Raw genomic sequence first — 19,173 nt, 5'->3', positions numbered from 1 at the left:
GAATGTGTCATGTGGCTTTGGTGCCTGTGAGTCATCATACTTATGATTGGTGTACCCTGGGCCGGTTCCATTTTTACAATTGTCTCCCAACATCCAATGTTCAGCTCTTGATGGATCTGTTGTAGCTTTCTTCTCAATTACATATCCCTAATATTTAGATTATCACTGAAATTGGAATATCACTGATTGGATACTCTTGTTATACTCTGGGTGTAGGTCTGCAGACTAAGTGGTTTTGAGGTTTGTTTAAATGATGGGTCACAGGGTACCTGGGTGGCTCAGTCGTTAAGGGTCTGCCTTTGGCTCAGGTCGTGACCTGGGATCAGGCCCTGCATCAGGCTCCCTGCTCCACGGAGAGCCTGCGCCTGCTTCTCCCTCTCCCACTCCCCCTGCTTGTGTTCCCTCTCTCGCTCTGTCTCTCTCTGTCAAATAAATAAAATCTTAAAGAAAAAAAATGATGGGTCACAGTTGTGCCATAAAAGCTTTTAATCTTCTTCACAGATATTCAACTAGCTCCAAACAACAATCTCCAACAGACAACTTCAGTTTAATTTATACTGCACTTTTGAAGCATAAAGGAATGACACAAAATTATGAAGGCATTTATTGATTCTTTAACTATTAGAATTAGAATGGACTTTGGAGTCATTTAGTTGAATGTCTCATTCATTGACTGCAGGAATTACCCTATCAGCCTGATAAGCCATCCATCCTCAAATAAAAATATCCAGTGATAGGGACTTAGACATTACAAAATTATTCCATTATTAGAAAGTTATGTTAGAATTTTCATTCTCATGTTGGGTTGAATGTATATTCCTTTAGTCCCTCCTTTCTTCTCTGAAGCAAAAAAAAAAAAAAAAAAAAAAAAAGCCTCTCCCTGATTCTTCTAATTGACATGTATTGAGCTTATAAAAGTTAAATATAAAAACTCTAGTGAAGCATTACGGGGATGATTTTTAATCCCAATTACTATATCTGAGGCGGTTTTTTTAAGTGAAAGATAAAAAGTAACCATAAAGAAGAGAGTTTCAAGTAACGGAAGAAGTGATCTCAGTTTCTTTAAAAGTCTTAAACATAGGGTGCAAGACCTTCCAAGATCTATAACACAGGCCAGTGCAAACATCTGTGGCATACAATGATTTTTTTTTCTCTGCTCCTGCTTTTAACTTTTGCCTTCACTAAACTAAAATCCCATAATACAATTAAGTCCCTTCTTCCCTCTTCCACATCTTAAGGTCTTGTATTGTGGAAGAAGAATCTAAAGAGACATAGAGGGAAGTGTATAATGGTGGCATAACTCTGAATGACTGCAAGGGTAATTTCAGAAGATTTAGAAGATGGCCAGGTAATTATCTACCTGATATAATGCCTGTGTCTCTGAGCTATATGGCCAGTTGTAGACAGCCTCATATTTTGCTTAACTTTTTGCCAAGTCATTCACCCTACTTAGGTTAAAAGATTAAGAGTATATGTTTTTTGGAGTCCAAGATTGTGCTTTGAAATCCATCTACATTGCTAATTCAGTCCGTGGACTATCCCCAGATTTTGTGTATAATACTCATTTTATGCAGTTTCCAAGTTCTCTTGCTATTTTCTTTGTGTGTATTTGTATGTGTATTTTAGCAAAAATTTGGAAGAATATGCTTGTCTAGTCTGGCACCACACTAACCCAGAAATTCCCCATCACCCACGCACGCGCCTGTCTAAGTGCGCACACACACTCACACAAACACATGCTCCATCTGTTTAAAAATTTACCTTAATTCTTGCCAGGAATTTACAGAAATTTTAGAAACATAAAAACATAGAATGTCAGTCCTGGAAGAAACTCTAGAAATCATTTAGAATAATTACTTCATTTCATAGTTAGTGCCAAGAGAGGTTAAGTGACTTACACAATGTCATTTTCTTAAATTCACTTATTGGTTGTTTCCAACCACTTCTCGTCTCTTATATTTTTCATGATTTTTCAAAACTTTCTGATACTGGCACCAAGACTCTATCCCAAAATTCTTTTAAAGTCCCAGGATTTACTTCTTTTAAAGTCTATGTTCTTAAAAAACTTCTTAATTTTCCTGGATCTTCCATTTCCTCCTGTAGGTAATGTGTGTAAGATTATCCCTTACTAGCAGGAGTGATAAAATATGAGTATTACTGTCACTTAATATTCACTGCCTGCCCCAGAAAGTAGACCTGTCCCTCCCTTGTTATTATTCCTACTCTGTGTAATACGGTTAAAGCAGCGGGTTACATTGTTACACATGTATATGCTGTGACTATCTTAACACCATTCTTATATATTCATGTTAGTCTTGTATGGTCATACTAAGGCAGCATTCCCCAAAGTGGACCACTGATCTGTGAAAATGATCTGACAATAAGATCTCCAATGTGAAATAAGTATGAGGATTACTACATACTATATACTGCTCTGAGAAAGTTACATTGCGTATTAGCAGATGAGAGGATCCATTAAGTCCTGTCCTAAAATACCCAGGTATGAAAATAAATATACTTCCAAACTTCATGAAAACTGCTATAGGAAATACTATAGCAAATAATCTGTCCACATTTTGCTTCTTTTTCCTTTATATATGAATTTATTAGAGAACTACTTTTTAAACTTGCCTGTTTCCTCTAATATCTGGACTTTCTAAGTTTTGAAAGTTAGTTTACAAAATTTTGAATCCTTATTTAGTTATATTTTTCCTTTAAAATATCTAAGACTAAAATTACATACATGTCTTTTTTCTCAATTTTATGAAATACACTTCATGATAACCTAGAGATTGCGTCTGACTCTATACAGAATAGATCTCTTTTACTAGTCAATATTAAATTTTAAAAAATGTTTAAATATTATGGAGCCCCCCTCTGCATATTGAATTCAGGCAGAATAATGTCACTCTTTTTTTTTTTTTTTTTAAGATTTTATTTATTTATTTTAGAGGGAGGGGGAGAGAGAGAGTGAGCCTGAGCAGGGGGAAGGGGAGGCAGAGGGACAGAAGGAGAAGCAGACTCCCCGCTGAGCAGGAAACCCCACTCGGTGCTCAATCCCAGGTCCCTGAGATCATGACCTGAGCCGCAGGCAGACGCTCAACTGACTGAGCCACCCAGGTGCCCCATCTTTTTCTTTTTTTGAGAGAGAGAGAGAGAGAGCAAGCGTGTGTGTGGCACACGCAAGCCCCTGGGGGAGGGGCAGAAAGAGAGGGGGAGAAAGAATTTTAAGCAGATTCTACTCCCAGCCCAGAGCAGAGGTGGGGCTCAATCTCACCACCCTAAAATCATGACCTGATCCTAAATCAAGAGTTAGACGCTTAACTAAGTCACCCAGGTGCCCCTATTGTTATGTTTTTAAAAAGCATTCCAACTACTAAGTTAAGATAAACTTTTATATGACAAAAAAACAGATGTGGTCCCAAAAAAAATTAATACAATTCATTGTTCTTATGGCAAAGCATTGTACAATAGGCTATAAGAACTACAAAAACATTTAAAACCTCTGTTCCCAGTTCTCCACATCCTTTTTGTCTATTTGAAAAGATGCTGACTAAACATATATTATTGAATAGGAATACAGGATTTAACAATTCCATAAAAATAAATGGAAGAAATGCTATAGTCTACATTGTAAATGTTAAATGAATTTAACAATGGAAATTATTATAAAATTGCCTTCAAATACCTAATAAAAATAACATAAAAGTGACAATGTTTAATTTTTAATATACATGACAAAATCACTGGAATGTCATCAATCTGTTAGCAGTACCCACATCCAGAGAAGTGCTGTCACTATTGCAATATTTATCAAGATAAGTCTATTTCATTCTAATTGGAATTTTCAGTCAGTCTCAGGAATCTCTAGAAAATTTGTTTCCAGTGGTGTCTTTCTGAACGGTTTATTTAAAATATTGGCACTAACTAAATGGAACCTCTACTTTTTATTTTTTCCTATAAAGACTTTAAGAATAAGTAAATTAGAAGCTACCTCCAAAATTTAGAACTACAAAATAGAGAAAAGGTGTAGTATTATGACGGTGGTAACTTTAAGTTGCACAAAATGATGATTTGAGATTTTTACTTATCAATTAATTTTTTGATACAATTGTTATTCTGGCAACATTCTTTGGAGTCAAAAGGATCCAGGGGCCGAACTACTATAGACAAATCACTAAACCTTTTTATCCCCAGTTTCCTTATGTATAAAATGAATATAATAGCAGTAACTAATTTCTAAACATATGATGACAATTAAATGAGATACTTTAAGTAAAGTGCTCAGCAAGCTCCTTATCAAAGGGTAACTATTATGATTGTTTTAATGCAGCAAAAGAAATGCTGTAGACATAGTATCTCTCCGTTTCAGCAATGCATTTGACAAACTCTCTTATGATACCCTGTAGACAAAATAAATGTGAGCTGAATGACAAAACAATTATGTGGATCAAACTGGTTGAGGAACAGCAGTCCGAAAGTATTGATTAATGGATTTTTATCACTGTGAAGGAGGTAAACTGCAGGGTTCTGCCCCTGGCCCTTTCCTGTTCAACAGTATCATCAATGAAAATGGAGAAAAGCATAGGTGAATTTACCTAATTTATATATTACCCAAAGTTGAGAGAAACAGGTAACACATGAAACGACAAAATAAATGTTTTCATATGATCTCAATGATAGATGGTAAGTAAATGCTAAATATGATAAAAGGAAATGGACCAAAAGTCATAAAATTATTTATATTTAAAATATGTTTTATACACATACATCAAGGGGTAGAACCTAATAGGAAAAAAGCTCTTATGAAAGAGACCCAAAATATTTCTTTTTTAGTTTGCAATTTGTATTAATTAGCATAAGGTTACTTATTGTAACAAACTGAACCAAAAACATATAATGATTCAAATACCATCCAAAATAGGTATTCCTGATCAGTAGGTAACTCTATGATAAGTCCTGAATCAGGGACTATTTTTAAAATAATTGATCTAAAATAATTAGTACTAATTAGTACAATTCTATAGATAGTCTTTTCCATTGGCATATGCAAACAAGATACAATGTCATATCTAAAGTCAAAATCATATAATATGTCAAATCAATGGTTCCTAAACTAGACAACACATTGAAATCACATCAAGAACTATCTAAGGAAATGCTTCCAGATAGCAATGAGGATAACATTGTCAAATATTAGAGGCCAGTTGGGTGTGTTTAAGCATTACAAGTAAGGTAGATGCAATTATCTTAATGAGCAGCAAGTTTGGAGTAGCAACCAGGGTGCAGACCCACTTAAAGCTGTGGTGATAGTATACAGAGCACAGTGCTCCAGGGGTAAAGTAGACAAGGGATCAACTAGAAAATTCTTAATCTATACAATGAATGGAAATCAAGAATAAACAATTAGAAGTCTGAGAGTAGCTGCTCCAACAAGATGTCATATTCCTTGCCCAGTTTCTAGACTTAGGCCAGTTTTTAGACCTGAAAGCCACTAACTAAAGGAGAGTACAAGTCGTCAGGAAAAATGACCCTAGACTACCAGAGAAATTTTACATGATGATTCTCCCAGTCCTTCCACAAAGGATACTATGGTCATTTCCTTTGGTGAACATATACTGTAGAATGGAGCATATCCAGACATTTTAAAAACTGTTGGAGATATGGTCCAAGTTGACCAAAGGATCCGAAATGTCAATCATGGCCCTTTGTTAGAGTAGTGGAAGAGGTGAGCAAAAGGGTTTATATGGAAATCTGTAAATTCCTGGTATTGACCCAACCAATGGTGGGTCTTTTAGGTCCACAGACGTACTTGGTGGTTATTGTAGTTTCCAAATATATGTTTGCAATGAAAACACTTAATCATTGGCAAAATTCCCACATTGGATTCTTACTCTGAACAGGAAGAGTTTGCAGGAAAGTCAGGTGGAAACCTTTGAAACCTCACCCCTTGGCCAAGATACTAAATCAAACACAATATTATATCTCAAAGGAAATGGCAGAAATTAACACCACTCCTAAACACATAAGGGACACTGGGATGGCGTGCCCCACAGTCATCACATCCAATTCACCATTCTTTGCCTCTACAATACCTAGATGGATCCCAGAGGGTGAGAGCCAGCCAGCTACTGCAAACTCAAACAAATTGCAACCTCAACTACAACTGTTGTGCTGATGTGGTATCTTTGTTAAAGCAGATTAACACAGCCTTAGGAATGTAACGTGAGGCATTTGTTTTTCTATATGCTTTATTTTCCAGTTACCAGGAAAGAAAACCAGAGTTCATACATTCAATGGAAAAAACAACAGTATACATTTGAAGTTTTGTCCCAAAGCTATGTTAATGTTCCTATCCTCTGTCATTAAATAGTCCAAAGTTACCTAGACCATCTATCTTGGACCTTCTGCAGAACATCACACTGACATCATTTTCATCTGAAAAGAAGAATAATAAATGAGAGGTATCTTGGAGGCCTTGGTAACATAAATGCATGCCACAAGGTATAAGATAAATTCAACCAAGATTCAGTTGCCTATCTCATCAATGAATATTTAATGGTCCCACCATCAGGGGGCATACCATAACCTCCCTTCTCAAAGTAAAGTTCAAATTACCGCATTTGGTATCTTCCACCACTAGAAGACCTGGTAGGCCTCTTCACATAGTGAAGGCAGCATAATTTACATTTGGGAATATGGCTCTAACACCAAGTGACATGGAAGGCTGCTAACTTTTAATGGGATCCAAAGCAAGGAGATACTCTGCAATAGATCCACGCTGTAATGTAAGCAGCCTTTTCTGATGAGCCATATGAATGAGAAGACCCTATGGTCTTAGAGGTACTAGAGGTAAAAAATTTTGCATAGAATTTATGGAAGTAAATGGGAGAATCACATGTAAGGCCCAAGGGCTCTTGAGCAAGACCATGCCATCTTCAACAGAAATTATACACCACTGAATAAACCATTACTGCTATACTACTGGATCGTGGTAGACAGATCAAGCAGCCAGAACTGTATCCATTGAGTTTTTTTCAGGCCTATCAAGTTATATGGGTTGGGCAGGGCAGTAGTAACCCATCAGAAAATGGAAATGGTACATAAGGAATTGGGCATACTAGCACCAGAGAGCATGAGTAAACTGCAGAGACCCCTATGTCATCTACTATATCCATGGTTTCTCTCCCTCAGTTCACAACTGATGGAGAAGGAAAAAGGGCAAGGCTGGTTCACAAATAGTTTAATAAGCCAAAAGTTAAGTACTGCCAAAAATTAAGTACTGCTGCATTATAGTCCTACTCAATTGTGTCCCTGAAAGACAGCAGTGGGGGCAATTTTCCCAAAGGGCAGTGCTTTGGGCAGTGCATCTGGTCACCAATTTTGTGTATAGAAAAGTGGCCTGAGATAAGAATATATATATGGATTTATGGACAATAGAGAAGAGCTTGGCTTGTTGGCCAGGGACCTGGAAGAAAAAAAAACTGAAAGACTGGGGACAAGAGGCATGTGAATAAGCAATGAGAGTAAGCAAGGTGTGAAGATCTTTGTGTCATATGTAATTCCCTGCCAGAGAACATCCACCATTAGAAAAACCACTAAATAACCAAGTAGACATAATGATTCAAACATCTGATGTTAGTCAACCTCTGTCATCATCCACTCTAATACTCATACAATATGAACATCAATGGAATAATCATGAGAGTGGGGTTGGAGGATTTATACTTGGAGCCCAAAACATGAACTTCCACTCACCAAGACATATATAGATGCTGACTGCTAAATGTCCAATCTGCCATCTGGAGAGACCAACACAGCATTCCTCAAATGGCACCATCTCTCTAGTAGGTCAATAGCCCTTCAGTGTCCATTTGATTACACTGAACACCTTCCACTTTGGAAGAGGGAGTGATTCATTACCATATAGTCACTGAGGCAGCTCCACTATCTCAGGGCTTAGAGAGTGTTTGATTTTCTAATATTCTATCCCATCTAACACTGACCAAGTAATCCACTTTACAAAACAAAAGGTCCACACTAGGCATATGAACATGAGATCAACTAGGCCCATAACAGGCCGCCTCACCTGACTGTAACGCAATGGCCTTTCAAAGGCACAGCTGAGGGTCCAGCTTGAAGACACCATGCAAACATAAAGAAATACCCTCCAAGATATGGTATGTATCCTAAATCAACAACTGTTTTTGTTTGGTTTGGTTTGGTTTTTACCATCAGGTATAATACAAAGGTCCAGGATCCAAGAGGTGGAGGCTGGAGGGATCCGGCTCAGCCTCACTCTTTGCAGCCTACTTAGAAAATTTGGACTCCGATCCTCGCAACTCTGTGTTCTACAGGTACGAAGGACCTGACTCACCAAAGGGAACGTTTCTACCATGGGCACAGCAAGAGTCCAGCAGTCAAGGGGGCAACATACAAGGAACGGTAACATTCTGACAGAGAAAACTGACCCAATCCTGAGGAAGATGTAGAGCTACTATTATATATAATGGGGACAGGGAAAACTATGTTTGACATTAAGATGATTCATTGGACATCTCTTGGTAGCCTTTTCTTAACTTTGATAGTATATTGATAATTGTATTAAAAAGTTCATTACAAAAAATTTTTTTTTATTAACAACACAGTTACATCAGTATGAATCTTGCTCACTTCTTGGATATTTTTATAAGCCAAACTCTGCCCTTCCTTGGCCACAGACTACAGTTGATCCCATCTGGGGACTTCAGTCATGCCACTGTTGCTTCTGCTGTTTGTGTTTATGAAAGACAGAGTGAAAAATGGGCAGGTCTGAGCTTCATCAGAGGGAGCCATCTTTGCACTATAAAATTCTGGTAGAACAAGGATCCCAGAGTGAATGTGAAGCAGAGGAATCTCCTCCCACTGAACAACTTTTCTCTTTCATTTTTTTTTAAATGATTCATTTATTTATTTTGAGAGAGATAAAGAGAGAGTGAGTACACGGGTGAGGAGGGGGGCCACAGGAAGAAGGAGAGAGAGAATCTCCAGCAGACTCTCCCCTGAGCACAGAGCCCAACACGGGGATTGATCCCACGATCCCAAGATCATGACCCCAGCCAAAATCAAGAGTCTGATGCTCAGCCAGGTGTCCCAGCTCTTTCTCTTTTAAACCCAGAGCAACAAGGTTCCTCCAAATGCAGTAAAATTAGATAATACACCATAGGAAGAAAGGTCATACTGATGAGAGAATTCTAAAGGAAAGAATATTTTCATTTTTAAATTTTCATGAAATATTCTTGTTTTTCTGATATTTAATGTGCTTTAAAGAAAACTGCCTCCTCCTCAGAGAGGCAGAAACCTAACAATCACAGTATGCTCACCACTGGAACTAATCTCTTTGTACCCTTTGATCCTGTTTATGTTGCTACACAAAAATCCGCAGACTCTCAAAGTCACCCTCATCACTTCTTCTCTATACAAAAAAAGGCTGCACCATCTCTCCCTTTCTCCAGTTTTTCCTCAAATCTTTAAACTCTTTCACTGAGCCCACTGGAATTCATAATTTATTATCAGAAAAACTTCTGTTTTCTTAATCTCTTTAATCAAAACCTACCTTTTCCCTGAAGATCTTAATTCCCCTTCCCATGAAGGCTGTTTCTCATGATTTTGTAACACCGAGCCTAAAACTATTTATATTTACCCACTTGCTCTCATGGGTAATGCTACCCTAACATTGCTGCTCTCTCTCTGAATTGTAATTGGCTGTTTACTTTTATGTCTTTCCCAGTAGAATGTGAACTAGATGTAAGAGATAGTATCATATTCAGGGATGTATTCCTAGAATTGAGCACACTGTCTTGTACATCAGAAGACCTGATACATGTCTATTGAAAGAAACAAAAAATACATGAATAAATACAGTAGTAAAAATATTTCAAATCAGTAGAGTTTCAAAATGTGTATTGGTGATATTTAGAAATGTTTGTACCTTTATATCTAGTCATCCCACTTCAAAAATGTATCCTAAGGAAACCCTAAGAAAATTTATTCAGACATGTTCAAGAAAGTTAGGTAAAAAGACAGTTATTATAGCAAAGTGGAATATGGGGAAAAAGCTAAATTTATGACAAAAAGTGACTCATTTGGTAAATCGCTGTACATCTATAAAATGGGACACTGGGAAACCATTAAAGTCAGGTTTGTGAAGAACAATAGGAAATATTTATTATGAACTCAATTAAAAAGTAGACTATTGTTGTTAAATACAAGAGGCCATTTCCCAATTTAAAAAAATGTCCAAGATGCTAATGAAGCCTAGCTTCATGTAGTAGAATTATGAATGCTTTTCCTCATTAAACACATTTTCCAAAATTTCCACAGTGGGCAAGCCTCTTTACTATTCTGAAACTCAAGTTCCTTACCAGTTAGCTAAGAAAAAGTCTCCCCACAGTACTTTTTTCATTACATAAAGAACAGCTCCATATTTTCAACGTGGAGGTAGGTGATTACTACTTCCTGCTCACAGTGCTGGATCTTGTTGAGTAGCAGTAAGAGGATGAGGTTAAAGTTAGGGCAAAGAAATACTACCAAACAGAAATGCCAATAATACGCACACTACACTATTATACTCTATTTCACTCGTTTCATGTAGCCTGAAATTACATTAATATTACATTTCCTTAGTGAAAAATGAATGAAAGCTTTGGGAACCAGCAGGTCTAGACCCACTTACAGATGTCGGCTGATTTCTGAAGCAGAGAAGATAGATATCTCCCTCAGGAACCAGGCATTTAACATGGCGAAAGAGCCCTGATTCCCTATCAAACAGATTTCTATGGAAGTTCTCATTCAATGGAGATTTGAGCCCTTCATAGTGAAAAGTAAAGTAAGAGGAATGATTGCTCTTACTCAACATGCGAGAATTATATTCTCTTCTTTAGTGTTTGGATTCAGGCTATGACTTTATAGCAGCTATTTCTCATGCCAGTCAAATCCCATTTCAAAATATGCCGTTACAACAGAAATCTCTGTACAACAAAAATACTTTTCTAGCCTGAAATTTCTAAATTTTAATCATTTCTATAAGAAACCCCAATCACTAGGCCAATAATATGTGAAATTCTTTAGAGAAGGCTAGAGTCTGAACATTTTATAATATTTTTGTGTTTGTTCACAGTATGCAGTATGTGTATTATCTTTAAAAAATTTTGGTTGCAAATTTTTCAGTTACCCACCTTTATATGTAGCCATTAGCAGTAGCACCATCTACAAATATAAAATGGAAAAATACCAATAATTTTTCAATATATATTTAATGATTTGTTTATACTCTATTCTAATAATACTCTTTCTGAAGTAAAGAAATGGCAAAATATCACTCCCATTTTGGGGGCTGAGAAGACATCTTCAGATAGATTCCACTCCATTATGTGGTAAACCATCCATAAGGGGGTTTGGTTCTTGTCCTTGCTTATGCCCTGGCTCCACAGCCTCTTAATCTCGATCACTGTCATTTAAAGAACATCTTGGTTGGCTGCCTTAGGGACAGTAATTCATCTTTCAAGTCTTCTACCTGCCCCTGTTTCTCAGGTTTTGTCATCACACTGTGGCTATTTGGGTGTTGTTTTGGAAGTCATTTTTTCCTGCAATAATAAATGAGTCACTGAAGAAAGCATACATTAGCCTGCACCGGGATCTCATTTTGGACTGTGTGAGGGATTTCATGCAACACTCAGAAGCTCTGGTCTTTCCTTCTCCCTTCATGGCAAAGCAGCCTTTTGTATCCGTTCAAAGTGTAATTGGCCTTGTCCTTGCGTTTCACACTGTGGCCAGCTTCCTTCTCAGTGCCCAAATCAGTATTTGAATTCTTGCCTTTACATCTCTGATTCACTTCTAATACTTCCCAAACATATTTTTGCTGACTTAAAAGAGCAGATAAACCCCACAGATAGGAGAAATAGACATAAAAATATACCTCTGTATCCTTGAAGTTTATTGAGCACACCCTTTCTTTACCTTACCCACTACTGATAACACAACCTTTTGCCTCAAATAAGTGTTGCACAGTTTTGCCCTACTGTTTTCATTCTTGCTTTAAAACTCTTGGTAAGCACTGGTAATTGAAGAACATTCAAAATGCACTGTAATAAAAATGTTTAATGCTATTTTCATCAATCATTTCTCTTTTGGTGAGGCGCACACTGAAGAGTTCTAAGGGAAGTGCAATAGTGAATACAAAGCAAAACAGAATAAGAAATAGACTCTACCCACATGGAAATCATCACCTATAAAGGTGACTGTCATGACAGACTGGAAAGAACACTGGTTTGGGAACATGGAGAGTGATTTCAAGGTCCAGTTCATAAAAAAGACCGTGGACAAGTCACTTCATTTCTAGGATACTTTGCTGCCTATGTTTCCAGATGCCATATGGATCAGGTAACTGTCAAAATATTTTACAGACTGTGCTTTACCTACCAAATGGAAGAAGGTATTGCTGAGGGAAGGAGGTATTATTTGATAACACTGCTACTACGGGTTTCAGCTGGGATTTGAACCCAAGTCTCACTGCCGCCAGAATCTGTGCAGAAGTGTGAAGCTGGTGCTCTTCCTGGCTCTGTAGCCTCATCTTTCCCCTTTGTGACCTCTCTCCAACCTCCCTTCCCTTTCTTTTACATTCTTCCTCTGTCCTGTACACATTTTTCCTATAATATAAACATGCATTAACAAATGCTTAGACATAAAAATGGTACAGAGACTAATAAAATAAACATCCATATACTCACCATGCCACTGAGGCAATAAAAGATTACCAATACAGTTGAATCCCCCTCATTACTCCTCCCTGATGGCCTTCTTTTCCCTTCCTACATCTGTGTTTATTCAACTTCCTGTCTATAATTTCCATGCATTTCTTTATATACTTATTTAATATGGATATATCCTTAAACAATATGTAATGTTCTACCTATTTTAAAATTTTCTATAAATGGAATCACAACTCATAGATTTATTTTCATTCATATTATGTTGGAAAGATTTATCAATATTGATATATTTGGCTCTCCATTTATACTTTGATGTTATATAATATTCAATTACATGAGTATCCTAAGAGTTATTCATTCTCCAGTTTATGAATATTTACACTTAGATCATTTCTAATTTGTTGCTATTGCAAAACAATGCTAACATAAGCACCCTGTACATATTCCTGTTAGTAGCTCTGCTTAATTATGGGGTACACATGATACCAACTTCCTGGATATAGCTAGATTGTTCTCCAAGGCAACTTAACTAACTTATACGAACCAAGGAGTATGTAAGAATTCTAACTGCTTCTCCATCTTTCTGGACCACATACTATCATTCTACTTAAATTTTTACTAATCATTAACATGATGGGCATGAAATGGTATGTCATTGTGACTACAATTTATAGTTCCCTAATTATTGGTGATATTGAATTCTTTTCTTATATTTTTGCCCATTTTCACTTCCTAGTCTATAAACTGCCCATTTTTCTATTTGGTTTTTGTTGTTCCCATATTGTCTTATAGAAATTAAAGATGTTTTCAGGATTCTGTTTGACATAATTTTGATTTTAATTGTTAAAATATAGACTAATTTATGGAAAACTGATGGCTTTGCTATAGTATTTCTATCCATGATTATGGTCTAACTTTTATTCATTTATATCTTTTTATAATAGAATTTTGCGTTTCCTCCATAAAGATCATTCACAACTTTGGTTAAGTGTATTCCAATTAATTTTTTATGTCATTGATATTTTAAATACTTTTTTAAACTACATTTCCTAAAAGTTTATTGCTGGAATATATGAACATAGTTGGTGGGTGTATATGTATATATAGTTTCATGTGTATGTATGTATATGTAGATCTTATATGTGCAAATTTCTTGAATTTTTATCAAGTGCAAAGACTGTACTGAGCTTACTATGTAATACTCATATTGTCCTTGAAGGAGGTCTGTTTGCCTTTTTTTTTCCTAATATGCTGACTAGAACAACTGTGATGGTAAGGGGGAAAAAAATCTTTCATTTTTATACATCTTAAGTATTATATCACCATTTTTATATAAATATAAATTACTTGGAATTTCATGTTAGAATATTCTTGTACTCCTGAAGAAAATCATTCCACAATACTGTGTGTTATCAGTATTTTTTCAAATACATGTTCCATGATTCAGATTACCAACATTTTTATAAAATACATTTCTATTTATTATTGTAAACAAAATTTACCTATAAACTTTCATTTTTATACAAATCCACATATGATTTTGCAAGGTTATAACTAGCATCATAAAATGAGTTGAGAAGTATTTAGCTTTACTTATCTCTGGAATAGTCTATATAAAATTAGAACCATCTGGAGTGAGTGGACTTAGTGAGTAGACTTTAATCCACTGATACAATTTCCTTAATTGTCACAGAATTGCACAATTTTGCCTTTTTCTTGAATTAGCAATGATAAATTTTCATTTTGGGGGGAAAAATGTCAATTCTATCTGTTTTCAAATTTGCTGACATAAAGTTATTCATAGTATTTTCTTGTTTTTAATATCTGCTGTATCTGTTATGATCACTTATGCAATAACAATATTATTTTTTTTAAGATTTTATTTATTTATTTGACAGAGAGAGAGAGATAGCGAGAGCAGGAACACAAGCAGGGGGAGTGGGAGAGGGAGAAGCAGGCTTCCCGCTGAGCAGGGAGCCCAATGTGGGACTTGATCCCAGGACCCTGGGATCATGACCTGAGCTGAAGGCAGACACTTAATGACTGAGCCACCCAGGTGCCCAACAACATTTATTTGTTACTTCTTTTTGGGATCAATTTTGCCAAAGTTTGTTTATTTTGTTAGTCTTTTCTAATCCTCAGCATTTGTCTTTGTTGATTCTTTCTATTCTACATTTATATTTTATGAGCTTCTGATCTTATCAATACTGTTGTTTTCTCTTTCGTTTCTTCAGAATCAGTATTCACTGTCCGAATGTTTAGTTCCTTGTTCGTATCCTTTTAAAATTTATTATATGTGCATTAAGGCCTTCAGTAGATGCATGCTACAACTTCGATATTTTGTACTTTTGTATTATTCAGTTCCAAGTGTTTCACAGTTCACATCATAATTTCTTTATCACTTATTTAGAAATGTGTTTATACTTTTAGGATCTTTTGGTCTTTTATTTATAAGTGAGATGCTTTGTGATCAATGATAACTGATTGTTTGGAATTCGTTTCTTGAAATGCATTGAAATTTGTTTTAAGGAGTATTCATAGTCAGTTTTCATAAAGATTCATGTACGCATGAGAAAAGTGTTTTTCTCTAATTTTGGTTGCATTAATAATATTGTTCATGCAAAAATCCTCAATAAAATATTAGCAAGCCAAATTCAACAATACATTAAAAGGATCACATACCATGATCAAATGGAATATATTCAAGGGATGCAAGGGTGGTTGAACATGTACAAATCAATGTGATTCATCACATTAACAAAATGAAGAATAAAAATCATATCATCTTGATAGATGCAGAAAAAACATTTAACAAAATTCAACATTCATTTACGATAAACTTCTCAACAAAGCAGGTATAGAGGGAATGTACTTCAATATAATAAAGTCTATATATGACAGGCTCTCAGCTAACATCATAGTCAATGGTGAAAAGCTGAAAACTTTTCCAGTTAGGAACAAGACAAGATGCTTGCTCTCACCACTTTTATTCAACATAGCATTGGAAGTCTAGACAGAGCATTAGACAAGAAAAAGAATTAAAAGGCTTCCAAACTGGAAAAGAAATAAAACTGTCACTATACATAGAAACCCCTAATGATGCCACCAAAAAACTGTTAGAACTAATAAAAAAATTCAGTAAAGTTGCAGGATACAAATTCAATACACGAAATCTAATGCACTTCTACACATTAACAATGAACAATCAGAAAGAGAAATTAAGAAAACAATCCCATTTACAACTGCATCAAAAAGAAGAAACTATCTAGGAATAAATTTAACCAAGGAGTGAAAGACCAGTACACTGAAAACTATAAGACATGGGTGAAAGAAATTGAAGACACAAATAAATGGAAAGATATTCCATGCTCATGTATTAGAATAATTAATATTGTTAAAATGTCCATACTGCCCAAAGAAATCCACAGATTCAATGCAATCCTTATCAAAATTCAATGGCACTTTTCAAAAAAATAGAAAAAGCAGCCCTAAAAGTTGTATGAAACCACAAAAGACCCTGAGTAGCCGAAACAACCTAGAGAAAGAACAATGCTAGAGGCACCACACCTCCTAATTTCAAACTATATTTCAAAGCTATAGTAATCAAAACAGCATGGTAGGGGCACCTGGGTGGTTCAGTCGTTAAGCGTCTGCCTTCGGCTCAGGTCATGATCCCAGGGTCCTGGGATCGAGCCCCGCATCAGGTTCCCTGCTCCGCGGGAAGCCTGCTTCTCCCTCTCCCATTCCCCCTGCTTGTGTTCCCTCTCTCACTGTGTCTCTCTCTGTCAAATAAATAAATAAAATCTTAAAAAAAAAAAAAAAAAAACAGCATGGTAAGCTCGTTAATATTGGTCTAGATGATGATATTTTGGATCTGACTCCAGAAGCAAAGGTAATAAAAGCAAAATTAAACAAAAAGGGCTAACCAAACTAAAAAGCTTCTGCACAGCAAAGGAAACCATTAACAAAATGAAAAGGCAACGTACTGAATTGGAGAAATTTTTTCCAAACCACATATTCAATAAGGGGTTAATATCCAAAATATATAAAGAATTCATACAACTCAATAGCAAATAATAATAATAAACAATCCAATTTAAAAAATAGGCAGAGAAACAACATTTTTCCAAAGAAGACATCCAAATGGCCCATAGGCACATGAAAAGATGTTCAATATCATTAATCATCAGGGAAATACAAATCAAAACCACAATAAGGTATCACTTCATACCCAATAGAATGGTTATTATCAAAAAGACAAGAAATAACGAGTGTTAGCAAGGATGTGGGAAAAGAGAACCCTTGTCACTGTTGGTGGGAATGTAAATCAGTACAGGCTTCATGGAAACAGTATGGAAGTTTCTCAAAAAATTCAAGATAGAACCTACCATATGATCCAGCAATTCCACTTCTGGTATTTAACCAAGGAAAATGAAAACAGTATCTCAAAAAGAGATATGCACCCCTATGTTTATTGCAGCATTATTTACAATAGCCAAGATATGGAAACAATCCAAATGTCCATCAATGGATGTATGGGTATAGATATCACATTTTCATTATATATATAATAGAATACTATTCAGCCATCAAAAAAGAATGAAATCTTGTCATTTGAGACAACATGGATGGACTCTGAGGAGATTATGTGAAGTAAAATAAAAACAGAGAAAGACAAACACCATATGATCTCATTTATACGTGGAATCTAAAAAAAATCAAACTCATAGATACAGAAAACAGATTGATGGTTGTCAGACAGGGAATGGGGGGGTTGGTGAAATGGGTGAAGGGAATCAAAGGGTACAAACTTCCAGTTATAAAATAAATAAGTCATGGGGAGATAATGTACAGCATGGTGAATATAGTTAACAATACCGTACTGCATATTTGAAAGGTCTAAGTTCTAAGAGAGCAGATCTTAAAAGTTCTCATCACAAGAAAAAAAAATTCTGTAACTGTGTGTGATGACGGATTATAACTAAGACTTATTGTGGCGATCGTTTCCCAATACATACAAGTATCAAATCATTATGCTACACACCAGAAACCAATATAATGTTACATGTCTATTATACTTCAATAAAAAATAAGTAAAATAAAAATGTTTATAGGAAAAAAAAAGACTTAATGGCTTCCCGATGCTCTCTGACCTTAAATCAAAGTCTACTTTGCTGAAGAAAAATATATTTACTTTTTCTCCATGATTTGAAAAACTCTGCTATAGATAATTAAAGCTAACTGCACCTAATATTTTTAGCAAATTAACTTGCCATACTGCACAGTTTTTCTGAAATAAAAATGGTACACAGTGCTTAGCATAATTAAGTCAGCTGGGGAACCGAATGAGTAGATGTAGTATGATCATATCTACAGTCATTTTTCTACTAAAGTCAAAAATGCATATTTTTGTCCCAATTTAAAAGAAAAAGCAACATCTATTGAAAATATTGTTAAACCATAACAATTTTTGGATCATAATTTTAACAGAAATGGTACTTATTTGCCCAAGAAATATTTAATCACTCACCTACTTTGGGTCAATCATTGTACTAGGCAAAAAGTAGTCAACAGGATAGACATACTGTTACCACAGCATGTGAGCCTTACCATTCTTACAAACACAGGAGTATCAAGCAGGTTGATCATTCTATCTCCTTCCAGCTATTATATTATTTCTCTGCTGCCTTTGAAAGTTCTAAAAAAAAAAAAAAAGTGAAAATTCTCCAAAAAGTTGTTCATATGGTCCCTAAAATATGTTTTTCCCATCTTCTTAAAACACTCATTTACTTGGCTTCTGATCACTGCTCTCTTTTGGTTTTCCTCCCTGGCTAGTGCTTCCTCATCCTCTCAGTTCTTAAATGTTGGAATTACTCACAGCTGAATCATCCAACTTCATGTTTTTGTTTTTCTTTTTTCTTCCTGCAGATGGCTTTAAATACCATCTATATATTGGTAATTCCCCTATTTGTATCTCCATCCTGGACTTTTCCCTTTGGTTCCAGAATTTTATATACAGGCTCCAACTCAAACTCTTCATTTGGGTGTCTGATATTTCAACACATCCAAAATCCATATTCTGCCTGGACACAGCCCCGCTCCCTCCCTACGATCCTCTATAGTTTTCCCAGTCTCAGTCAAGTGAAGCTTCATCTTTTCCCATACTCCCGCCAGATTCATCATTGATTGCTTTTTCTCTCACATCCTGTATTCAATCTTTCATCAAATCCTGCTGGCAAAGTCTTCCCAATGCATCCAGGATTTGACCACTTCTGACTACTTTCCTGCTACTACTCAGATCCCAAACACATCATTTCTGATCTGCATTCTTTTAATTACTTTCTAACTAATTTCCCCTCTAACTTTACCCCCTACAAGAGAGCCTATTCAAACTAAAATCACTCCTGTGGCTGTAATATCTTAG

General features: G+C 35.7%; 1 long non-coding RNA gene across 3 annotated transcripts in view; it reads right to left on the bottom strand.

Moving 5' to 3' along the window:
- LOC116635461 overlaps nucleotides 1-19,173 on the bottom strand; it is a 94,577-nt gene that overhangs the window by 43,081 nt on the left and 32,323 nt on the right. For 2 of the 3 annotated variants that reach the window (XR_004300173.1, XR_004300172.1), the window contains exon 4: nucleotides 18,360-18,447. This is a non-coding gene — a long non-coding RNA (uncharacterized LOC116635461). Of the gene's footprint in view, nucleotides 1-9,081; nucleotides 12,687-18,359; nucleotides 18,448-19,173 lie in introns of those variants that run through there. The other variant, XR_004300170.1, reaches the window with a different exon arrangement.

Source organism: Phoca vitulina, unplaced genomic scaffold, assembly GCF_004348235.1.
Source record: "Phoca vitulina isolate PV1807 unplaced genomic scaffold, GSC_HSeal_1.0 scaffold11, whole genome shotgun sequence".
NCBI classification, from domain to species: Eukaryota; Metazoa; Chordata; class Mammalia; order Carnivora; family Phocidae; genus Phoca; species Phoca vitulina.
The sequence above is the reverse complement of the archived record's forward strand: the minus strand, read 5'-3'. Positions and strand labels throughout refer to the sequence as shown.